The sequence below is a fragment of the Oryctolagus cuniculus genome, chromosome 9, assembly GCF_964237555.1.
Source record: "Oryctolagus cuniculus chromosome 9, mOryCun1.1, whole genome shotgun sequence".
Classification (NCBI taxonomy): Eukaryota; Metazoa; Chordata; class Mammalia; order Lagomorpha; family Leporidae; genus Oryctolagus; species Oryctolagus cuniculus.
The window spans coordinates 85,547,395-85,573,985 of NC_091440.1; the positions used below are offsets into that span (position 1 = coordinate 85,547,395).

General features: G+C 44.0%; 1 protein-coding gene across 6 annotated transcripts in view; it reads right to left on the reverse strand.

Annotated features, from left to right (window-relative positions):
* MTUS2 (microtubule associated scaffold protein 2) overlaps window positions 1–26,591 on the reverse strand; it is a 663,674-nt gene that overhangs the window by 478,887 nt on the left and 158,196 nt on the right. Inside the window, exon 3 of one of the 6 annotated variants that reach the window (XM_051834131.2) lies at window positions 21,486–21,566. The exons of the other annotated variants lie outside the window; for them this stretch is intronic. The gene's annotated coding sequence lies outside the window, so the exon portion shown is untranslated. The remainder of the gene's footprint in view (window positions 1–21,485; window positions 21,567–26,591) is intronic. 6 annotated transcript variants of the gene reach the window in all.

Consider the following 26,591-nt stretch of genomic DNA (forward strand, 5'->3'; position numbering starts at 1 on the left):
ATAATTACTATGTGTCAAATGAAAATAAAGTTTTAAAAAACATTCAAAAAGGTGAAGGAGAAATTAAGACATTTGCAGGTGAACTGAAGTGAAGAGGCCTCACAACCACTAGACCTGCCCTACAAGACAGAAGTCCTGCACACTAAAATTGAAGACAGGAGGTCATGAAAACTAGGAAAAGAAAGAAAGATCTTGTAAAGGCAAATCCACAGATAAATACAAATGCTGGTGTCATTGTAACTTAGGCTTGTGACTGCCTCTTTTATTTTCTGCATAATTTAAGAGGTGAATGCTTTAAATAAAACAACTATTGATATATGTATTGATACACAGTGTATAAAGATGTAATTGTGTGACATCCACAACTGAAAGGGGTAGGGATGGAGTTACAAAGAAGCAGAGTTTTTGTGTGTTATTGGAGTTAAGATGGTACAAATTCAAAACACTGTGTAATATATTTAGGATTTTAAATTGAATCCTTATGGTAATCACAAAGGAAACAGTTATAGAATAGTCAAGAGGAAATGAGAATTAAAATGCTTTATTGGAAAAAATGAGGTTAACACATAAGAAGTAGTAATTCAGGAAATGAATGACAAAAGAGCTGTAAGGCACACACACAGGAAAAAAAACAGCAAGATGACAGACATCCCCCATAGCAGTAATCACTGTAAATGTAAATGGATCAAACTCTCCAAACAAAAGATATGGAGACTAACAGTAGAGATTTTTTAAAATTATCCAACTGCATGCTGTTTATAAAAGAATCACTTTAGATCAGAAAAGAAAAGTGGTTGAAAGTGAAAGGATAGGACAATATATTCCACACAAAAAGTAATAAACAAAGGGAGTAATGGTGGCCAGACTAAATTAAGACAAGTAGTTCTTAAATAAGAAAGAATACAAGAGACAAAGGTCATTATATATTGATAAAAGATTCAGTATAGTAATGTTATAGCAATCAAAAACATTTATGCACATAATACAGATAATCAAAAGAAATGAAGCAAAAATGGACAGAATTGAAGTATGCCATGAAGAGTTCCTACAATAATAATAATTGGAGATGACAATACCCCACTCTCAATAATGGGCAGAAAAAACAGTTGGAAGATGGAGGACTTGAAGAACACAATAAACCAACTAGATCTATGAGATAGGCAAAGAACACTCAACCCAACAATAACAATATACACAATAAATCAAGTGCACAGGGAAAATATTCCAAGATAGACCATACTGTAAGCAACAAATTAAGTCTTATCTGATTTTGAAAGACAGATTTCATGTAAAATATCTTCTATAACCACAAGGTGATGATGTTAGAAATCAACAGAAGGAATGATTTTCATCTTTACCAAATTTGTGAAAATATTATGATACACTCCTTAAACACCAACCAATGAGTCAAAGAAGAAATCACAAGAAAAAATAGGAAAATACTTCGAGATAAATAAAAATGAAAGTACAACATACCAAAATTGATGGGACATGGTGAAAATAGTGCAAAGGTGGACATTTATAGCTATACACTCTTAATATTAAAAAAAGTATAGAAACAGGCATTTAGCCTAGCTGTTAAGATGGTGATTAAGATGCCTGAGTTCCTTATCAGAGTTCCTGGGTTCGATATTCAGATCTGGCTCCTGATTCTAGCTTCCTGCTAAAGCAGACCCTGGAAGGTAGAGGTGATGGCTTGAGTAACTGGATTCCTGCCATAGATCTGGACTGGGTTCCCGGCTCTCAGTTTTGGTCTGACCTGCTCATTGTAGGTGTTTGCAGAGTGAGCCAGCAGATCTTTCCCTCTCTCCCTCTTCCCCTCTCCTCTTCTCTCTCTCTCACCCTACACTTTCTCCTTCCCCTCTCCCCCACTCTTTCTTTGCCTCTCAAAGTTTTACAAAATAAACTTAAAAGAAGAACAATTTATCCTTGTAACTTAAGAAAATAGACCTAAGGAACTATAAAAAGAATGAATGGAAACCAAAGCTGATAGAAGGAAGTCAACAATATAGATTAAAGTAGATATATACAAAATACAAACAACAATGATATGAAAAAATGGTTCTTTGAAAAGACCAACAAAACTGACAGGGCTTAGCAGACTCAGACAAAAAGAAAAAATGAATTTATTATCATTAGAAGTGACACTGTGGTCATTACTGGTGCCTCTACAGAATTAGAAAATATTATAAGAGAGAATTATAAGCAATTATATGAATAATCTGGATAACTGAAGTTAAAATGAACAAATTCTAAAAGTATAAACCTCCCAAAACTAAATTATGAAAAAATAGAACCAAAACTAGAATAATTAATTAGTAATCAAAACTCTCCCAAAAAAGTACTACATCTGATGACATCGATGATGAATTTTACTGAACATTTAAAGAAGAAACAACTCTGAACTTCTCAAGAGGGAATCTTTTCTAACTCACTCTAGGAGGCCATCATTACCCTGATACCAAAGCCAGAGAAAGACATTAGGAGAAGACTACAGACCACTATCCCTTAGGACCACGGATGCACATAAATCCTCAACAAAGTACTACCAACCCCAACTCAACAGCGTATTAAAAAGGATAATACACTACGAGAAATAGGGATTTATTCCTAAAATGCAACATAGGAAAACTGACCCATGACATGTACTACATTAACAGAACAAAGAAAGAAAGTCCACTGCTGCAGAAACAGCACTTGAGAAAAGTCCATACCTTTCATGATAAAACACTCAACAAACTGGCAGTAGAAAGAACCCACTGCAGGATAATAAAAGTCAGATATGAAAATCCCACAGGAAACATCAAAGTTCATGGTGAAGGACTTACAGCTTTTCCTCTAAGACAGGGAACAAGGCAAGGGTGTCTTCCTGCAACTTCCTTTCTACATATTACTGATGAGGGATTAACGTTCATTACAGAGAGAGACTCCTAAAACGCCACAAAAACAAACAACCCAAATTAAAAGTGGGCAAAAGATGTGAACCTGGTATTTGCCTGAAGAAGATACACAAATAGACAGTAAGTATATGAAAAGATTCTCACATCACTACTTATTACAAAAATGAAAATCAGAACCCTGACAAGATGCAGCCTCATACCCATTAGGTGGCTGCTATCCAAAATAACAAAAACAATAATAATAATGTCAGCAAGAATGTGGAGAAACTGCAACTTCTGAGCACTATTGGCAAGATTATAAAAAGGTAGAGCTACCGTGGAAAAGAGTGTATTTTGTCCTTGAAAAATTAATAATAGAATGACCATAGGATCTAGCAGTCCTACATCTAGGTATAGGCTCAAAAGAATTAAAATTAAGGTCTCAAAAAAATATTTGTGCACTCGTGTTCATAGCAGCATTAGTCCCAACAGCTGAAGTGTGGAGCTAATCCAGATGTCTACCTGTGGATAAACAGGTTAACAAAATGTGGAATAGCCATGCAGTTGCAGATGATTCGGCCTTAAAAAGGCATGAAATTCTGACACATGTGGATATTTATGACATTCTGAACCTCAAGGACATTAAGCTAAGTGAGATAAGCCAGTCGCATGTCCTTCCACTTAGATGAGGTCCTTAGAGCAGTGAAATTCAGAGAGGCAGAGAACAGAATGGCGGTGGCCTAGAGTTGGGAGGCAGGACCAGGAGTTACTGTTCAGCCAGCATGAGGTTTCAGCTTGGCAGGAGGAAGAAGTTCTGGAGATGAATGGTGGAGTGACCACAGAACGACGAGCATGCCCTCAGTGCCTCTGATCCATCCACTTAAACACCATCCAAGTGGTAGGTTTTAAGTGTATTTTACCACAATCAGAAAAAGTTAAAAATAAGAGCAAACCTAAGACCAGAATATTCCAAAAGCCCCAAGGAATCAGAGAACGGACAGTCAAGCAGAGACCCCACAAATGACCAGGGATAATGCAAGCTTTTTTTACTGGAGGTGGCTGTGAAGCTCTGAAAAGATAATTATTACAGAAATACTCATTAGCATCTTCCTGGAAATAGGGGAAGCATGCAATCTGTTCACAGCGTGCAACTCAGCTACCATCTCCCTGCTCCTGTCTGGGTGCAGCTGTCAGACCACACCTCCTTCCCTCTGCCCCAGCCCCTCTCTCCAAGGGCCAAGCCCTCCCAGAGCAGCAGGTCCTGGCTCCCTCTTCACCTCCCCTGTCCCCCACAGTCCTTGTTTCTGCTCCTTTTGCCTCTGAAACCACAGGGTACCATCAACACGCCACCAAGGAAAAACAGCTGCTGAAATATTAATTTGCTTCTTTCTTCTAGTTTTCCTTTTTCTGTTTGCTTCCCCCAAGCAGGCTCAGTACTCACCAGTCCCTGGGAAGCTTGGTGACTGCAGAGAGCAGGAATTGCTAGCAAGGTACTCTCCTTCCAAATGCTTATGCCCACGAAGGTACAGAAGCAAAAGAAGTTTAAGTGAGAGGAATGCCCCTGTGGGAACCACAGAGGAGATGGGGGAAGATTGGGAAATTCCCCTAAAGAAAATTTCCTAGGTCCACAAAGAAGAGGGGCAAGGTGCAGATGCTGGGGACCGGCAGCTTCTGTGCCAGCGGCTTTCCAAAGCCATCAGATCCTGGGTCCAAAGGAAAGAACAGCTAGGTTAGCCCCTGGCTGGACTCCCATGTGGCTCAGGTTCCTAGAGACTGAAGACAGCACACTGGCTGACCTGAGAGATCCTGTGACACTTCCTTCCCACTTTATGTTTTTAAGATTTATGTTATTGATCTGAAAGGCAGAAAGGCTGAGAGAGAGGGAGAGATCTTTTGTCCACCAGTTTATTCCTCCAAAGGCCACAACAGCCACGGGTGGGTCAGGGGGTGGAGCCTGGAACTCCACCAGTGTCTCCCATGTGGGTGGCAGGGACCCAAGTACTCGGGCCATATTCCTCTGCTTTCCCAGACACGTCAGCAGGGAGCTTAAGTGGAAGCAGAACAACTGGGACTTCCCAAGCAACGGCCCCAAGGACCCTCCAGGGTGCTGCCTCTGGCCCCAGGACCCTTGCATGAAGGGCAAAGAGGAAGAAAGCTATGTAGTTATTTATTTACTTGAAAGGCAGAGTTATAGAGAAGTAGAAACAGAGGGGGGGAGGGGAAGAGAGGGAGGAGGAAGGGAGAGAGAGAGAGTGAGAGAGAGAGAGGGAGAGGGAGAGAGAGAGAGAGAGAGAGAGAGAATGTCTTCCATCCACTGGTTCACTCTCCAGATGGCCACAACAGAAGCCAGGAGCCAGGAGCCAGGAGCTTCTTCCAGGTCTTCCACTGGTGCAGGGCCCCAAGGACTTGGGCCATCTTCTACCACTTTGCTAGGCCATAGCAGAGAGCTGGATCAGAAGAGGAGCAGCCAGGACTAGTACCAGCACCCATATAGGATGCTGGCACTTCAGGCTGAGGCTTTAACCCACCGTGGCACAATGCCGGCTCCCAAAATTTAAAAAAATGTTGGAGGGTGAAGAGGTACACCTGAGTTCCATAACTGGCACATTCCCCCCACAGAAATAAATTGGAGAAAAGATATTTATTAACCAAGAAAATGTTGGTCCAGCTTGTGCAAAGGCAAGTCTTAGTCATTCCCATAGCACCCTGGGATGTTCATAGGTGCCCTACCCCAGGTGCCCTTGGAGCAGCAGGCTACCTAGCCCTTAAATTACACCCACACTGGCCCTCCCACCTCCTCTCTGCTCTGGTCCTGTCACTTCTCTGCTACATGATTCCCTCTTGCTCTTCCAGCAGAACTCAAGCTCTTGAGCACCCAAGATCTACCTGTCAATTCCACCCTGCCTTCACCCTTGGGAACCCTCTCGCTCTGACTCCACAGACAAGATTCACTCCATGATGGCATCAGGTCCATCCGAGTCCCAGCCTTGAACATCTCCCTTGCCTGGGAGCCCCTGGGCCCCCACATTCCTTGAGCCAGGCACTGAGAGGCTCATCAATAACCAAGGAATGAGTGAACCATGCAGTGAGGCCAAACACAGGACAATGCCCTGCCAGTTCCCAAGGTCTCCCACGCCCTCCTCTTGCACAGGGCACTGGTATGGACAGAAGAGCAGGGACACAAACACCTGACACACGGCCACACCTGGCCGCCAGAGGCGTTTTATTTGACTCTCACAGTGTAAAGATCTGAACTCGCTTTCAACCAGCACAAATTGGGAAATTCCACATAAAATATCCAGCTGCCTGAATCAGGGTGGAAGTTGAAATGGCCTGGTGCAGAGGGCCCAGCAGGCTCCCTTCTAGGGGGCAGCACTTGCACCCTGCCCAGTCCATTGTCACCCCACGTCCGCTGTCCTAACAGAAGGCAATGGGTGGCTGCCATTTGCCCTCGTCCTCCCAGACAGCTTCCCCTTGCCCAGACCCTGGAGATGCCAAGCAGAGGCCCCCTGGGACTGCAGACCCCGTCCCTACTGCACCATGACCCAGATGCCAGGACTCCCCAGCCCTGTCACAGACACACCAAATCTAAGCCAGCAACCTTGTACTTCTGAGCATTTGCAAAGGGATGTTCTTGTGTATCTGGGAAGCTGATGAGAGATTCATTAAGGAGGCCAGTTTTTTTTTTTTTAATTCAATTCTTAGCACTGTATCTGAACTGTATGTGCATCCCCCAAAACTCTTATTTTTTTAACATTTTTAATTTGAGAGGCAGAGAGATGGGGGAGGAGACAGCACTCCCATCATTAATTCACTTCTCAAAAGCAAGAACAGGACCAGGACCAAAGTCAGGAGCCAGGAACCTAATCCAGGTTTCCAACATGGGTGGCAGGAACCCCAATACTCAGACCATCACCTGCTGCCTTCCTGGTACATTAGCAGGGGCTGGAGTCAGGAGCCACAGTCTGGTATTGAACCCAAGTACTCTGCTGTGGGATGTGGGCATTTTGACAGGCGTCTGAACTGTGAGGGCAAATGTCTACCATAAGCCTCATTTTCACAAGCTTCTTTCACCAGTGAGGTCATGGGCAAGATGAGAATTCATTCCCTAAGGCCCATATTACTAAGCAATTATTTTCCAGAAGCTGCCTCCTACTACCAGCAGCTGACCCACGTGCAGATTCTTAGCCCCTAGCTTGCCCAGCCTCATGAATGCTATAAAGCATGCCCCACAGAGCATCTTAAATTACAGGGAATCAATAGAAACCTCCCTCAGTAGACAGGGCTAAGCAGATCAAAGTGTTGACAAGACAGCATCAGCATCTCTTGATTAGAAGCTGGTCCAAAACCAATTGAATCACAGCAGTGCAAAGCTGTCCTACAAACAATTGCTTCTGATTAAAGAAAGCGGAATGGGTGGCATCTTCATGTTGCAAAGGGGCTGGTTCTCAGAGTCAACAAATATCAGAGACACGGATTTACATCATTTTAAACGGTGTCAAATTCAGGAGGAAGAATGGCGCTTCATTTCTCCCCTGAATTCATGTTTATACACATAAATGTATCCCCCTTTCCTGACAAAGCTCCCTTGGAGACACTCCCTGAGTCTGTCTACTCCAAAGACACAGCTTTGAATATTTGGTAATTAATGGATTTTTGGCATTTTTCAGGTTAAAGTAATAATTATACATTTTTGAAATAACTGCATATGTTCAGTGATTACCTTGGACTTGTTTAGCTTACTAAAGGCCCTGTTACTGGGTCTACATACAAGGAATCTTTAAAAAGTTCATGGAAAATAATGTATTATGAAAAATGTATGCATGGACTTCAAAAATAGTTTGCGCCAAAACAAACATCTTTTAATTATATTTTCACAAAGTTCTTGAAGCACCCTTTTTAAAAAAAAAAAAAGACTTATTTATTTATTTGAAAGGTAGAGTTATGGAGAAGCAGAGGCAGAGGCACAAAGAAAGAGAGGTCTGATGGTTCACTCCCCACATGGCTGCGCCAGGAGCCAGAAGCTTCTTCCAGGTCTCCCATGCAGAAGCACCCTCATATTTATACTGCAATTTTTTTCCTGATCAATCTGTCCACTCACATATCCATTCTTCTAGTGTTCTTTTTTTTTTTTTTAATTAAATAATGGTGTTTTTTGTAGTGGAGGGAGCATAGAAATTGGAAAGTGGCCAGCGCCGTGGCTTACTAGGCTAATCCTCCGCTTAGCGGTGCCGGCACACTGGGTTCTAGTCCCAGCCGGGGCGCCGGATTCTGTCCCAGTTGCCCCTCTTCCAGGCCAGCTCTCTGCTGTGGCCAGGGAACTGCAGTGGAGGATGGCCCAAGTACTTGGGCCCTACACCCCATGGGAGACCAGGATAAGTACCTGGCTCCTGCCATCGTATCAACGCGGTGCACTGGCCACAGTGCGCTGGCCGCAGCGGCCATTGGAGGGTGAACCAATGGCAAAGGAAGACCTTTCTCTCTGTCTCTCTCTCTCACTGTCCACTCTGCCTGTGAAAAATAAATAAATAAATAAATAATAAAAAAAAAAGAAATTGGAAAGTAAAGTGATTCCTGAAAAGCTGTTGTGGGGAGCAGCCCGGACTGGACTGAGTTACTGGAATTAAGACTTATTCTATGCATCTGCTCTCCCACAATATGGCGCTGGGAGAGAAGTAAACAGCTTCCGCACAGCTGCCTCCAGTTCAGCTAATAAACTGTAGGACTTGCTCCTGATTGGAGAGCAGCGTACTCGGCGTGTGGGCAGCCGAGTTAGGATTGGCGGAGGAGGACTATAAAGGAGGAGAGAGACGGCATGCACCAGGAACATCTATGGGGAACATCTAAGGGAACCCGTGCAGCCCCCGAGAAAGCCGGCCGGCGGTGTGCCGCTCCCCTGCGGAAGTGGGGAATGCGGCCAGGAGGAACTGCCCTTCCACGGAGGTGGAAGGGATAGTAGCCAACCCGGGAAGAACCAGCAGCAAACCCGGGGAGGGCCGAGCAGACGAAAGAACAGCGCAGGGTCCTGTGTCGTTCCTCCACGAAGAGGGGGAGCGACATAATGGTGCCGTGACTCGGATAGGAAACCTAGGAGGGAAGAAGCAGGAAAATACCGGAGAGAGAGACTAGCGAAGAGCCTAGGGGAAAGCCGGACAAGAAAGGTGCCGGAAGAAGCTATTGAAAGCCTAGGCATAGACTCGGATACGGACTGTGGGGAGTAGCCAGGAGAAATGAGAAGAATATTGTTGGAAGAAAACTTAAGGAAACATACCGGGTAGAGAAAAACGTTAGGGAGGATGAAGCCGCGAGTGCAGGCTGAGGCGGAGATATAAGCCACCTTGGAATTCTTCAAGTCACCCCGGGGAGCAAGAGGCGAAGATCTGGAACCAGAGGCAGAGACGTGGGCCGCCAGGTTGAAATTCGCCAGGTTAGTCCGGGGAACTTGGACAGAATGCCGGTGGTGGCGGAAACATTCGCGGAAGCCGCCGCGTGCAGAGAGAGCACGGGGCGTGAATAGATAGAGAACGCAGGGCTGGCGCGAGGCCGTGGTGCGGGTGCGAAGTGCGTGGAGACCGCGGAGTGTGCGCGCAAAGCCGAGCCGCGCAGATGAGAGAAGCGCGGGCTGAAGCGGCGCAAAGCCGGGAAGCCGCCGCGGGGCGGGCGCCGGCGGGGCGAGGCGCCGGGAAGCCGCGCAGAGCCGTGAAGCCGCCGCGGGGCGGGCGCCGGCGGGGCGAGGCGCCGGGAAGCCGCGCAGAGCCGTGAAGCTGCTGCGGGGTGAGGTGCCGAGAAGCAGCCTCAGGCGGGCGCCGGGAAACCGCGGGGATAAGAGAAGCCGCGGGAAGTTTAGAAGTAAAGTGAGAGAAATAGGAATGCTGGAAGATAGAAGTAAAATAGGAGAGATAGGAATGCCTGGAGATAGAGAAATGGAGAGAGGTGAGGCCTCCCCTCAACATGGCAATGAGAGAGCTTGGATTCGGTCTGCCTGATTAGGGAAGTGGTGAGCACCTGCGGGCGGCTAGCAGCTTATGCGCCGCAGGTCACCGAAGACAGGCACGTTATCAACACCAATAAGTCACCCCACAACATGGCAATGAGAGAGCTTGGATTCGGTCTGCCTGATTAGGGCGATAAGCACCAGCAGGCAGCTCGACCAGAGTATGAGCTGCAGGTCACCGAAGATAGGCACGAATCAACACCAATAAGCCTCCCCACAATATGGCGCTGAGAAGGCTTGGATTCGGTTTGCCTGATAGGTTTTGTAAGCACCTGCAGGCAGTTCTAGCAGAGTAGAGCATGCGCTGCAGGGCACCGAACACAGGCATGCATCAGTGCCTAGAAACCTCTTCACAACATGGCGAAGAGAGGACCCGGATTCGGTTTGCCTGATTGATAGGACTTGTAAGAACCTGTGGCAACTCTAGCAAGTAGAGCAGAGTGTGTGCCGTGGGACACCGAAGACAGGCGCGTATCAACGCCAAAAAATAAAAAGAAAGGGGGATCTGTGGGGAGCAGCCCGGACTGGACTGAGTTACTGGAATTAAGACTTATTCTATGCATCTGCTCTCCCACAATATGGCGCTGGGAGAGAAGTAAACAGCTTCCGCACAGCTGCCTCCAGTTCAGCTAATAAACTGTAGGACTTGCTCCTGATTGGAGAGCAGCGTACTCGGCGTGTGGGCAGCCGAGTTAGGATTGGCGGAGGAGGACTATAAAGGAGGAGAGAGACGGCATGCACCAGGAACATCTATGGGGAACATCTAAGGGAACCCGTGCAGCCCCCGAGAAAGCCGGCCGGCGGTGTGCCGCTCCCCTGCGGAAGTGGGGAATGCGGCCAGGGGGAACTGCCCTTCCACGGAGGTGGAAGGGATAGTAGCCAACCCGGGAAGAACCAGCAGCAAACCCGGGGAGGGCCGAGCAGACGAAAGAACAGCGCAGGGTCCTGTGTTGCTCCTCCACGAAGAGGGGGAGCGACAGCTGTCACTAACAAGGACGACACTGTGTTACACAACATCATTTGTACAAAACGAATTCCCAAGGAGCAGACGGGTCTTGAGAAACCAAAAACATGCAAGGCAGGTACACGTGTTATTCGCACTTCATAATCAGAGAAGCTAGGGAACGGCTGAGCTCAATCCCTAGACAGGGTGACACTCTGGTTGTAGTGTCCCTGCACCCCTAATCTGACACAGAATCTGTACACATCCTGTCCCAGAAGCCCCAGAAGCAGCAGGGCTCCCTACACCTGTGTCCCTATGCTACCCTTCTAGTCATTTCCTCTTCTGCACAACAGATCTCAACATAGACTGTACACTGGAATCATCTGTTCATTTAAACCAATTCTGATATCCTAAACCCTCACCCGAGCCTTAGGATTCTACCATACAGCTGAGGTTGAGAGTCATGCAGGATGTGCCCCTCTAAGGGGCCCAGAAGCCACAGACTCACAGCTTCTGTGGCAATGTGACCCAGGGGTGTGTGCTTCTGGTGGCATGTGATCACCGTGAATAGGACACTGGAAATGGTGTCTTCACAGCAGACAAGCAGAGGTCCCTGCTGCTGGGCTTCCTCCTATGCTCTGAGGCCAGGAAGCCGGTCCTCCCACCTGCAGCAGGAACCACAGCTCTTCCTACATGATGGGTCTGCAACCATCTCTCCATGAATCACCATCACCCTTGTGACCGACCCTACCCAAATGCCACCAGACACCTCCACATGGACCCTCGGGCCCCTCTGCCCCCTCCTCCAAAATCCTTCCCCCTCCATTCTCCCCTGCTCTCCGCTGCCCAAGCCTCAGCCATACTGGACACCTTCCAAACCCAAGTTGTCTGCTGTAGACACAAATAACTTCTCATAACATAACCATTAGAGGAAAACTCAGAAATCACCTTCTTCATTGTTCTATAAAATAGGAAACCAAACAAGGTCAACAGGTCAGGGCTCTCTAGAGAAGCAGCAGCAGCAGGGTGTGCACATTCAGAAAGATTTATTGCAGGGAACAGGTTCACAAGGTGAGGCAGGCTGGCAAGGCCAACGCCTTTACCGTGGGCTGTCAGGCTGGAGCGCCCAGAAGAGCTGAGGACTCCACTCCAGCCCAGAGACCTCCTGCTGGCAAAATTCCTTCTTGCAGGGCTGGGTTCAGTCAAATCCTCAACCGATTGGACAAGGCCCTTCTTCTCCCTTACGGAAGGCAATCTGCTTTACTCAAAATCCACCACTTTAAATATTAATCCCATGTTAACCACCCTCGCAGAAATACCCTGAATAATGTTTGACATAAATCTGGGCCCTGTGGCCCAGCCAAGCTGACACAGTCCTCAGAGTTCAAGCAACTTGACCACAACCACTGAACAAAAGCCAGGAAGAAAAAGAAAAGAAGCTTTTAAAAAATACAAGAATGCTATTTTTCCACTGCTGAAGTATTTCAAAACACAAGAAGCAAATTTTAATATGAACCGTTCATACCTGGCATAAGAGTAAACAGTGCTACTTTCTATTAACATCAATGATTATAACAATAGAATCCCCAGTTCACATGTGTTAAGTTCACCACCCTCTCAGCTAATTTTACACACAATAATGCTGTAACACATTATCATATTTAGTCATCACAGCAAATCTGTGACATGACTACGGATTTTTGCAACTACTTCGTGTTCTGTTCTCAAGGGAACGGCACCATGTATAGCATGTATGTATGATATAGCCAGATTCAAGGCAGCATTTGAATCTGGGTGATTTTTTTCCTCATGATCAAAACCCTAACACTAGCCCTGATAAACATCTCTGCACACTAGCATCCAGTCCTTGTAGATTGTGGCATGAAAATCAGCTACAAAAGGTTGACATATGCATCAGCTCATTGGAATCTTCTCCCAACCCAACGAATTCCTCAGCCATCCTAGAACAAACCAAAGCCATACATCTGCTAACCTGAGTGTATACCACTATTGCAGACCACACTGTTAGACCGAAGCCCATGTCCCTTTACCACAATTCTGAATACCAAAATACCCTAAAAACTTTGGAGAGTTTTCCTAACTTATTTTACTTAAAACATAACCTAAACCAATAGGAAGCTATTTAGACTATTTTTAAGATCTACTTAGCATGCAGGTTCATTCATTTCACTTTGGAAAGGTTAACATATTTATTTGATGTCGGGTGCTGACCCAGACCCTACAAAGAATGTCAGGTTATAAATGACATGGGTACAACCTAAAAACTCCAAAAATACAAATTCTTGCACCTATTTAGCCCTAAGCCTTTCACACAAAGTAGTAAGAATCTACATTAATCCATATTTCCCAAATGAGGTTATCAAAGTTCAAAAGCCACCAAATATAGTTTGCTCTGTTGGATTCAGTGCTATTACAGTGATTCTTCACCAGTGCACCCAATCCGTGCAGAACTTCCACATACAGTACAGAAAGCAGGCTGCCAAGCGCTACACAGCAGTCCATCTTGTGGACGCGAGTTAGCAGCCCTATTAAGGTAAGTGATTTGCTCAAATACAAGGGTACTTCAGAAATTCCATGGAAAATTACAGGATAAGTTCACTTTGCTAAATAGGAATACTGAAATCCATGAACACAAGAAGTCTTCAAAAAGTTCATAAACAAACATATTATGCAAAAAGCTTATGTGGATTTCAAAAAATTTCTCAACAAAATAAACTTTTCATTTATTTAATTTTTCCAGGTGCTGGTGTTATGGCACAGCAGGTTAAGCCGCTGCCTGTGATACTGACATCCTGTATGAGCTCTGGTTCAAGTCCCAGCTGCTCCACTTCTGACTCAGCTCTCTGCTAATGTGCTTGGGAAAGCAGCAGAAGATGGTCTGAGTGCTTGGGCCCCTGATACCCACATACAATACATGGATGGAGCTCCTGGCTCCTAACTTTGGCCTGGCATAGCCCTGGCCCTTGAAGCCATTTGGGGAATGAATCTGCAGATGGAAGGTCTTTCTTGCTTTCTCTCTCTCTCTCCCACTCTCTCTGTCGCTCTGCCTTTCAAATAATAAACACATAAATCTTTTTAAAATTTTGTATTTTTCCACAAACTTTCCGATGTACCCTCATGTATGCAATCAAAACCAGGTACAGAAATCTCATAAAGACCTGTTTTATTGATACAAGGGAAAGGCAAAGATTTCCCCAAAAGAAATAAAGGGAGTCAGGGAGAAGAGAGAGGTTCAGTTCTTTTTGGAGTCTTTCATTTTCTCCAAGGTTCTCCATAGCATGAGATTTGAAACCACTCACAGTTCAGCACTCTCACCTCAACTTATTTTCCACACCTTTCCCTCCTTTCTGTCTGAGCAAAACGAGGACAGCATGCAGAATTCAGCAAAGCTCTCATGACCATTCAGCAACCATTAACTCAAGTGCAACAGGTAACAGAAATAGGCCTGGATGTGTGTAAATCCGTTCTCCCAGGGAGCAAGGGAAAAGGAAAGCCAAATTGCCATTCTGGTCCTTTGGCTATGGAGCTGGAAGTGGGTAAAGAAAGGAAGCAATCAGAAGCCAGACAGGCCCAAGAGTGGAGGCAGAACGAGAGAACCAGCAGCAAAGCCACAGAACCCAAACAATGGAGAATGCTTGCAAGGCACCCATGGCGAAGGTGCCCTCCTTGCAAAGAGCTGGGATTAAAGGAAAGGGTGGCCAGCAGCACTGACAATGCAGCCCTTTCATCTCAGCAGCTGTTACACCGGGCACTCATCCACCCATACCAGTGGGCTCTTCACTTCCTGTTTACTTCCTTTCCTTGTAATTGCGATCATCACAGTCACTAGAGACTTAGGAACTGCCTGAGATGCAGTGGCTCTAGAGTCTGAGTCTGGTTCTTAGGATTCGGAGTGTCTCACACTCACCTGGGAGGCACTAACATATCAGATGGCTCAGAGTCCCTGATTCCAAGGACCTCCAGAGGGGCCCAAGAATCTGCAGCATCAAGAACTCCCCAGGGAACCAAATGCATGCACAAGATCCTCCCTCAGAGTTCTCCCAACCAGCTGAGTCCTGAGAAGGTAGAGTTTGGGATGATTTGAATGGGACACAATGAGAACCCAGGCTCTCTAGAAATGGAAAAGCACAGTCTGCTAGTCCATATTGACTGCAGAGTCCTTTTGTGCAAATCTTCAGACCTCCTGATATACACTTACTACCAACTCTAGGAAGCAAACTGGCATTACTTTGACTCCTAGGAAGGCGTGCATGAAACCAAAGGACATCAACTTCACAGAATTACAAGACAGGTGCATAGCAACCATGACTCTGATGGAACACAGAGTGAAAGACCCTCTCAGCTCTCAGAGTCCAGAGGCTGGACTCTGCCCTGGCTGCATCTGTGTCCTGGTCACCACCACCTACGACAACTAGAAAAGTGCAAGTTACACACAGTCACTGGGAAGGGAGTCCCTTGGCAAGTGACACTCAGATCATGCTGCCCTTGCCCAGACAAGAATTCCAGCCCAGGCACGGCACCTGCCCAATGTTCAAGAATACAATACTGGGGAGCTGGCATCTGTTTTCTCATTTTTTCTTGTTAAGGTACAATTTACATACAGTGAAATTCTTCCCACTTCAGTTATAGTTCTGCAAGGTCCGACAAATGCAAGTAGTTGTGTAACCACCACCATATCAAGACACATGATGTTTCCAGCACTTTCCAGAATTTTCTCCTGCTCTTGTGCAGTCAGCCCTCACCAATCCCAGGACATAAAAGCTACTGACCTACCTATGTTATGTTCCCACAGTTTTGCCTCTTCTAGAATATCATAAATAGAATCATGCAGTAGGTATACTTGGCAGAATTACTGATTCATTCATGAGGGTTCCTGAAGCAGTAGTGTTCCCCTATTTCAAATTTTTATTTTTGTTTTTAATTGTGGCAAAACATACAGAAAATAAACTGGAACCATGTCTACATGGCATTAACTTCAGTGGCATTAAGTCTATCCACACTGGTGTACAGCCATCAGCACTGGCTTTACTTCTACAGGCTGACCCCATTAAGTGATTAATTTTGAGCTTTAATTTCACCCAAGGCCCCCTGAGGAAAACCTGAAACTCTAACAGCACATTTTGTGAGTAAGTCAAAATATATCCCAGGGGCAGCAGTGAGGCATAGCGGGTAAAGCCACCTCCTGCAGTGCCAGCATCCCATATAGGGGGGATAAATCAATTCATTTATCCCCCCATATAGGGGGATAAATCAATTCAAGTCTTGGCTGCTCCACTTCTGATATAGCTCTATGCTATGGCCTGGGAAAACAGTAGAAGATGGCCTAAGTCCTTGGGTCCCTGCACCGGTGTGGGAGAACTGGAAGAAACTCCTGGCTCCTGGCTTCAGATCAGTGCAGCTCCAGCCATTGTGGCCAACTGGGGAGTGAACTAGTGGATGAAAGACCTCTCTCTCTCTCTCTCTCTACCCTCCCTTTCTGCCTCTCCTCTCTCTGTGTAACTCTGACATTCAAATAAATAAATATATAAATCTTTAAAAAAGATATATATCCCAGACTTCCTACCAAGTCCTGCCAGTTGTTACCCATCATCCTAACAACAGAACTACTTTGCACCCTCAAAAGTGTCCTGGCTTGAATAATAAATGATACGATAATGCTGCTTACCACAAGGCAATAGTCTGTTTTAACCATTCTTGGGGACAGGATAATTAAAAAAAAAAATCTGCGGAAAAATTTGACAATGTCTATCAAAATTACAAATGCATGTATCCTTTGACCCATAACCTCATTTCTGAGGTTTTATCCTACAGATACACCTGTCCATGCATATACAATATAGAGCAGCACTTGTAAAAGAAAATCATTGGAAACAACCCAAGTAGCCATCTGCAGAAAGCTGATGGCATGAATGATGGTGTATCTACCCCTAAAATACACTATGGGGCTTTAAAAAGAATGAAGCAGCTCCCTATGTCCTGAGATAGAACAAGCTCCAGGACATGCCCTGAAATGAAAAACAAGGACAATAACATTTTGGTAGGTAGTTTTGAGTAAGAAAGGGGAGCAGGAAGAAGTGCCGTCTATTCTAGTATTTGGATAAAGAACCCCTCCCCCAAGACCCTGGAAGGCTACACAGAAACTAACACATCACCTCATGAGGTAGAGGAACAGGATGTGGGGAGAGCTGCATTAAGCTCAACAGGCTAATCCTCCACCTAGCGGCGCCGGCACACCAGGTTCTAGTCCCAGTCGGGGTGCCGGATTCTGTCCTGGTTGCCCCTCTTCCAGGCCAGCTCTCTGCTGTGGCCAGGGAGTGAAATGGAGGATGGCCCAAGTGCTTGGGCCCTGCACCCCATGGGAGACCAGGATAAGTACCTGGCTCCTGCCTTTGGATCAGCGCAGTGCACCGGCCACAGCGCGCTGGCCATGGCGGCCATTGGAGGGTGAACCAACCGCAAAGGAAGACCTTTCTCTGTGTCTCTCTCTCTCACTATCCAATCTGCCTGTCAAAAAAAAAAAAAAAAAAAAAAAGACTTCTCAAAGCGGCCTGAGTTGTGGCTTAGCAGGTAAAGCTACCGCTTAAGGTGGCAGCATCCCACTTGGGGACCAGTTGGTGTCCCCACTGTTCCACTTCTGATCCAGCTCCCCGCTAATAGCCTGGGAAAAGCGGACAAAGAGAACCAAATATTTGGCCCCTGCCACCCACATGGGAAGCCTGGGTGGAGCTACTGGTTCATGGCTTCGACCTGGCATAGCCTGCTCATTGTGGCTATCTGGGATGTGAACCAGCTGCTGGAAGATCTCTGTCTCTCTTTCTATCTGTAACACTGACTTTCAAGTAAATAAATACATCTTTTTAAAAAAGACTTCTCAAAGCATACCTTCTGGTATCCTTTTAAAATTTTTCAACAATGTAAATATCTGACCTATTTGAAAATAACTGAATTTTTTAAAAGCAGGGAGAAATGTTCCTTGGGAAAAGAACTGCCAGTTTTAATGTCATGGACTCATATCAATTTATTTCCAATATTCACAAACTCAGTACATTCACTTAAATGTTTTTATCTATTTGAAGACAGACACACAGAGGCAGTGACATAGAGAAACACAGAGATAAAGTAAGAGAGCAAGCTCTCATATTTGTTGGTTCACTCCCCATATGTGCACAACAGCCACAGCTGGACTGGGACTGAAGCCAGGAGCCAGGAACTCAATCCATGTCTCCCATGTATCTGGCAGAAAACACATTTACTGACCATCATCATTGCCTCCTGGGGTCTGCAATGGCAAGAAACTGAAGTCAGGAGCCAGAGCCAGGAATTGAACCCATATACTCTGAATTGGGAAACGGATTTTTTTTTTTTGACAGGTAGAGTGGACAGTGAGAGAGAGAGACACAGAGAAAGGTCTTCCTTTGCGGTTGGTTCAGCCTCCAGTGGCCACCGCGGCTGGCGTGCTGCAGCCGGCGCACTGCGCTGATCCGATGGCAGGAGCCAGGTACTTATCCTGGTCTCCCATGGGGTGCAGGGCCCAAGCACTTGGGCCATCCTCCACTGCACTCCCTGGCCACAGCAGAGAGCTGGCCTGGAAGAGGGGCAACCAGGACAGAATCCGGCGCCCCAGCTGGGACTAGAACCCGGTGTGCTGGCACCGCAAGGCAGAGGATTAGCCTAGTGAATCGCAGTGCCGGCTAAACAGATCTCTTAATTACTAGGCTAAATGCTTGCTCCCTACATTTACTTTTTAAACACTGAATTTACTCAAAAGCTGTAAAAGTGATTTTGCTTTAAATTTTAATCTTAGAAGCAGACACACACACACACACACACAGAGAGAGAGAGAGAGAGAGAGAATCTTTCATCTACTGGTCTACTCCCTAAATGCTCTCAATGGCCAGGGCTAAACCAAGCCAAAGCCAGGAGCCAGGAACTCAATCCAGGTCTCCCATGTGGACTGGAGGAACCCAAATATTTGATCCATTGCTTGAATTCTCCCAGGATGCACATTATCAGGAAGGCAGAATCAGGACCAGAGCTGATAACTGAACCCAGGCACCCTGGTATGGTATGCTGGTGTCCCAAGTGGCATCTTAACTACTAGACCAAATGACCTCCCCTCAACGTGACTTTTGGAAAGTGACTTCCTTTTCAAAATGCATCATATAATTTGGTTAAGTATGACAGAGTTTCTTCTGGTCATGAGCTTTAAATTAAACATGTCCCCACAGAAGAAAAGAGGAAGTGCTTCCCTCCCTAATTCTCTTCTGGAAGCCAGGTTCCCTTCTGTTGAGGGAACAGTGTTTGAGGAAACAATGTTTACTGATAAATGGAATTATTTTAAAGTCAAAAAAAGTTGCTTCCAACTTTAAAAGACTGTCTTAATATTTTTTCAATTTGTGCACTACAGGTTAGCATGACCACAGGACTGATTTATCAAATGATGAACACAAGATTTCTTAAGATTTGTTAAGACCTAAATTAATGTTTAAGTATATTTGTGATGCAAGAAAATAATGCATTAATTTTCTTACTGTAACAAACCTAGTTACTAACACACACACACACACACACACACACCCATCTCAGTTCTGTGTCTTGCTGATGCCAAGGTACACACAGTGTGGCTCAAGTGGAGCCTCTATTCAGACTCTCACAAGTAAGTTCCTTACTGGGGTTCCTGGAGATAAGCCCACCTCCAAGCTCTCTGCCTTTGTCGTTGGCCAAATTCTGTTCCTATAGTTGCAGACTTTAGGTTGCGTCCACATTGGCTATAGTCTCTCCTCCACGTGGCTGCCTGTGTACATTCTCATCCTTCCACGGGGCAGGGCACTCCTTTCATGCTTCAGATCTCATAATATCTTCTACTACATCTTTATGACTCACCCAAAGTTCTCTGCCTTCATGGGTTTATATAATTAAGGCCCACCTCTCTTAAGTTTCACGTCTTTAACTCCATCTTCAAAGTCCCCTTGGCTCTGAAATACAACATATTCACAGGTGCTCCTTTGAGGAGTCATTAGGCCTCCCAAAATGAGTTTTTTAAAAAATGCATGCAATTGGGACAGGCATCTGGCCTAGCAGTTGAACTGACCAGGCCTCACATCAGAATGCCTGGGTTCAAAACCTGACTCAGGCTCCTGAATCCAGCTTCTCATCAATACAGAGCTGGGAGGCAGCAAGTGATGGCTCCAGTGGGTCAGTCCCTGCCACTCACATGAGAGCTATGGATTAAATTCCCAATTTTCATCCAATGCCATTGCAGGCATTTGTAGGGTGATCTAGTAGATGGGATCTCTCTCCCTCTCTCTTTCTCTTCTCTCCCCTCCCTCCCTGTTCTCTCAAATGAAATAAATAAAAGTAATTGCAAGAATAACTCACAATTAATACAATAAAATGAGACATAAGTTGTCATCAGTATGTGTGTGGCATATACAAAATCATAAACAGGTGAGACATACATGTGCACATTTAAATAATTGATCTTTTCACTTTTTAAAGACTGAATATACTCAAAAGCTGTCCCAGTTATTTTGCTTTAAATTTTTGAATTTGAATTTTTTACTCAAAAAACATGACATCAATTTGGCAGATAGTTCAGAGAATGGAAACAGCCCAACAACCTGACCCTGATTAGTGAACTAATCAGGACAGCAGTGAAGAGCTAAAAATGAATCCCAAGAGTTGAGCAAAAAGCAGAACAAGATCAGAGGAAAGGCTTACAAATTAAAAAGCTGAAGCCAAAATAAGAACCCTCAGTTTGAAACCTGCCTAATGGCAGGCTGGGCAGAAGCAGTCATTGTGTGAGGGGACTCTGCCTGTTTGGGCAGTTAGGCTACAGTATGAGAGGTCTTCAGAGAACTCATGAAAAAGGCATATTATGGGAAAAAACTACACATGGATTTTAATTTTTTTCCCACCAAAATACATGTGTACTAACTTGTTATAACATTCTGGAAAGGATCTAGTTTGAATGACTAAGAAGCCTAAGACATTAGAGTGAAAAGAACCCCAATGAGAGCAACATGAATTCTGCTAAAACTGAAGCAGCAACAAACATCAAAATGATGATGAAGCCAGAGAAGAAGAATGGTGAAATCATTGATGCCTTACAAAACAAAACAAAACAAAAAAAAACCTGTGGGGGTAATGTCCCAAAAAATCAGCAGTTTTAAAAAAAATGGATAACTTGTTTTAAAAAGGAATGAGATGATATTGAAAACAACGCCCATGGGGCAGACCATTCACATCAATTTTCCGGTTAGGGCACTGAAAAGGACCAATGATTGAAGGCAGAACAAGCCAATAGAGAGCAGGTGCCATTTTGTATATAGATAACAGCTGTGCCAGCTCATGTGCGCACTGAGCAACCAGCCAACCAGAGACTCCTGAGTCTGGTGGGGAGAATTGATATGGGGCTGGGTGCTCGTGACTGTGGGAAGCTGTGTACTAGGGCTGTGAAAACACTGAGGCCACATGGGAGGGCTCACAGTGTGGCTGAGACTTGGGGCAGTCACCGTGGGAGACTCCACACACTCAGGGCTCCCTGGTTCCCTGGTGAGGGACATTGTTGGGGAATCTGATCTTACACTGAGGACTGCACAGATCCTTTTGTGGTCCTTGTGGCAACACGAACAAATATTATACTCACTTTGGCTAGCGCAAAGGCACTGGTCTCCTCTGAGGAAATGAGGTGAGCTGAATGTATGCCAACAGAGCAGAAACTTCTCCTCTGATTAAAAAAAAAAGGAGAGAGATTTACCACACCCAAATTGGTGTCACCTTAGACACTGCCTTCATCCTGGAGCACTGAACAGAGCTCCATGGCCACACCCACCACACGCCTCTAGGTATTCACTGAGAAAGTAGACACTCCACCAATCCAGAGGCATAATCCAAAGCCAAAACCTGCCATAGCGAAAATCAAAGAAGAAACCAAGGAGTATCTCCACAAATGCTGAATAATAAATGCACCAATTCAAAAAATAAGAGTAAGGAACACAACATGACACCCTGAAAAACTACAACACTTCAATACTAGAAATAGAATTCAAAAAATTGATCTTAGTTTTATTTAGAAGTAATTAGAAGCAAATGCCTGAACTAATGAAATCCATACAGGACATGAAAGAAAATTTCTTCCACGATAATGAGATCTTAAAGAGAAAGTAAAACAAAACCTTGGAAATGAAGAATTAAATAGAACAAATAAAAAATTCAGTGAAAAGCTTTAACAACAGAATTGGTGAAGCAGAAGAAAGAATGAATGGAGAAAAAAGACCTTTCATGACAAACAGAAATTGAAAGAATTTGTTACCACCTGCCCAGCCCTACAAAAGATCCTTAAGGGTGTGTTGCACACAGGAACACAGAAATGTGGTCATCACTACAAAAGAAGGTAAAGGAAGAAAATATCCCAGTAAAAGTACAAAGGAAATCCAAAGTAAAAAATAGGAATACTTGTGGAAAAATGGCAAAGCAAAGTCGTTATTTACCAATAGCCACCTTGAATGTAAATAGCCTCAACTCTCCAGTTAAAAGAGAGTGGCTGAATGGATTAAAAAAACAAAACCCATTTATTTGTTGCCTACCAGAAACACATCTCACCAACAAAGATGCACACAGACTGAAAGTGAAAGAATGGAAAAACATATTCCATGCTAACAGAAACAAAACAAGAGCTGGTGTAGCTATCCTATTATCAGTCAAAATAACACAAAAATGGTTAAAAGAGACAAAGGCACTACATAAAGATTAATGGATCAATTCAACAGGAAGATGTAACTATTATAAATGTATATGTATCTAATTACAGGCTAGCTGGCTATTTAAAAGAAATGTTCTCTCTCTGCCTCTCCTCTCTCTGTGTAACTCTGACTTTCGAATAGATAAATAAATCTTAAAAAAAAGAAATGTTAAGAGATCTAAAGGGAGATATAGACTCAAATACAATAGTATTGGGGGACTTCAATACTCCAATTTCAGCAATGGACAGATCAACCAGACAGAAAATCAGCAAGGAAACAACAGAGTTAATCTACACTGTAGACCAAATGGACCTAACATGTATCTACAGAACTTTTCATACTACAGCTGCAGAATATACATTCATCTCACCAGTGCATGGAAATTTCTCTGGCATTGACCACAGGTTAGGTCATAAAGCAAGTCTCAGCTAATTAAAAAAAAATCAAAATCATAACATGCAATGGAATGAAGCTGGAAATCAGCAACTCGGGAATATCTAGAAGATATGCAAACACATGAATACTGTACAACATGCTCCTAAATGAACAGTGGGTCATTGAAGAAATGAAAATATTTCTGGGAACAAATGAAGATGACAATATAACTTATCAAAACTTATGGATACAGCAACAGCAATGTTTAGAGGAAAGTTTATAGCAATTGCTACCTACATCAAGAAATGGAAAGGCAACAAATAAATGAACTATCAATGCATCTCAAGGGTTTAGAAAAACAACAGCAAACCAAACCCAAAACTAGTAGAAGAAAAGAAATAATTAAAATTAGAGAAGAAATCAACAAAACTGAATCTAAAACCCAATACAAAATATCACCAAAACAAAGAGCTGGTTTTTCAAAAAAATAAACAAAATTGACACAAGATTGGCCAACTAACCAAAAAAGTAGAGAGAAGACCCAAATTCATAAAACTAAAGCTGAAAAAGGAAATGTAGCAACAGATACCACAAAAATGAAAATAATCAGAAATTACTACACAGAGCTGTATGCCAACAAACTGGGAAACACAGAAGAAATGGATAGATTTCTGAACACATACAACTTATCTAAATTGAGCCATGAAGACACAGAAAACCTAAACAGACCCATAACCAAGACAGAAATTGAATCAGTAATGACTCTCACAACAAAGCAAAGTCCAGGAAAGGATGGCTTCACTGCTGAATTCTACTAGACATTTAAATAACTAACTCCAATTCTTCTCAAGTTATTCAAAACACCTGAAAGGGAGATAATCCTCCCAAATTCTTCCTATGAAGCCAGCACCACCTTAATTCCTAAACCTAAAGAAGATGCAACAGAGAAAGAGAACTACAGGCCAATTTCCCTGATGAACATAGATGCAAAAATCCTCAACAAAATTCTAGCCAATTGAATCCAACAACACATCAGAAAGATCATTTACCTGGACCAAGTGGGATTTATATCTGATGTGCAGGGATGGTTCAACATTCACAAATCAGTCAATGTGATATACCACATTAACAAACTGAAGAACAAAACCATATGATTACCTCAATAGATACAGAGAAAGCATTTGATAAAATAAAACACCCTTTCATGATGAAAATTATAAGAAAATTGGGTTTAGAAGGAATATTCCTCAACACACTAAGGCAATTTATGACAAACACACAGCCAGCATCCTATTGAATGGGGAAAAGTTGGAAACTTTCCTGTTGAGTTTGGGAACCAGACAAGGATGCTCACTCTCTCCATTGCCATTCAATACAGTCCTAGAAGTTTTAGCCAGAGCCATTAGACAACAAAAAGAAATCAAAGGGATACAAATTGGGAAGGAGGAAGTCAAACTATCCCTAATTGTAGATTATATAATTCTATATATAAGGGATCCAAAAGATTCCACCAAGAGACTATCGGAATTCATAGAAGAGTTTGGTAAAGTAGCAGGATATAAAATCAATACACAAAAATCAACAATTTTTGTATACACAGACAATGAAAACACTTCTAAGATCAATCCATTCACAATAGCTTCAAAAAAAAAAAAAGCAAATACTTTGGAATAAATTTAACCAAGAATGTCAAAGATCTCTATGACAAAAATTACAAAACATTACAGAAATAGAAGGTACCAAAAAATATAAAATTCTTCCATGTTAATGGATTAGAAGAATCAATATAATCAAAATATCCATATTTCCAAAAGCAATAAACAGATTCAATTCAATACCAATCAAAATATCAAGGACATTCTCTCTCAGATACAGAAAAAATGATGCTAAAATTCACATGGAAACACAGGAGACCCCAAATAGCTAAATCAAACTTATATAACAAAAACAAAGCCAGAGCCATCACAATACCAGATTTCAAGACATACTGCAAGGCAGTTATATTCAAAACAGCCAGGTAGTGGTACAAAAGCAGATGGATAGGCCAACTGAACAGAACAGAAATGCCAGAAATAAATCCAAGCATGTACAACTAACTTATCTTTGACAAAGCAGCTAAAACCAATGTCTGGAGCAAGTACAATCTCCTCAACAAATGCTGCTGGGAAAACTGGATTTCCACATACAAAACTATGAAGCAGGAACTCCTTACACCTTATAGAAAAACCCATTCATTGTGGATTAAAGACCTAAATCTACAACTTGATACCAACAAATTATTAGAGAACATTGGGGCTGGTGCCGCGGCTCAATAGGCTAATCCTCCACCTTGCGGTGCTGGCACACCAGGTTCTAGTCCCAGCCGGGGCGCCAGATTCTGTCCCGGTTGCCCCTCTTCCAGGCCAGCTCTCTGCTGTGGCCAGGGAGTGCAGTGGAGGATGGCCCAAGTCCTTGGGTCCTGCACCCCATGGGAGACCAGGAGAAGCACCTGGCTCCTGCCTTTGGATCAGCGTGGTGCGCTGGCTGCAGTGCGCCAGCTGCGGCGGCCATTGGAGGGTGAACCAAAGACAAAGGAAGACCTTTCTCTCTATCTCTCTCTCTCACTGTCCACTCTGCCTGTCAAAAAAAAAAAAGAGAACATTGGGGAAACCCTGTAATACATTGGCACAGGAAAAGAGTGCTTGGAAAAGACCCCAGAGGCACAAGAAATCAAATCCAAAATTAACAAATGGGATTACTACATCAAATTGAGAAGCTTCTGTTCTGCAAAAGAAACACTCAGGAAACTGAAGAGGAGCTGACAGAATGGGAGAAATTATTTGCAAACTATGCAACTGATGAAGGATTTTAAAAACCAGAATATATAAAGAGATTAAGAAACTCAACAACAACAAAACAAACAACCCTGTTAAGAAATGTGCAGGGGCATACCAGATGGAGCTGCTGCCTGCAGTGTCAGCATCCCATATGGGCACTGGTTCGGGTCTCAGTTGCTCTACTTCCAATCCAGCTCTCTGCTGTGGCTTGGGAAAGCAGTAGAGGATGGCCCAAGTGCTTGGGACCCTGCACTGGCACGGGAGACTTGGAGGAGGCTTCTGGCTTCTAGCTTTGGATCAGCCTAGCTCTGGCCATTGCAGCCATTTTGGGAGTGAACCAGTGGATGGAAGACCTTTCTCACTGTCTCTGACTCTGCCTCTCTATAATTCCTAAATAGATAAGTCTTTAAAAAAAAGAAATGGGTAAAGGACTTAAACAGACATTTTAGAAAGAGGAAATCCAAATAGTCAACAGACACATGAAAAAAATATTCAGGATCACTAGCTGTAAGGGAACTGCAAATCAACCACAATGAAGCTTCACCTCACCCCAGTTAGAATGGCTTTCATACAGAAGTCAACAAACAACAAATGCTGGCAAGAATGTGAGGGAAAAGGTACCCTAATCCATTGTTGGTGGAATTGTAAACTGGTATAGCCACTTTTGAAGACAGTATAAAGATACCTCAGGAATCTGAATATAGAGCTACCATATGACCCAGCCATCCCACTCCTGGGAATTTACCCAAAGTAAATGAAATCAGCATATGAAAGAGTTTTCTGCAGCCACATTTTTATTGCAGCTCCATTCACAATAGC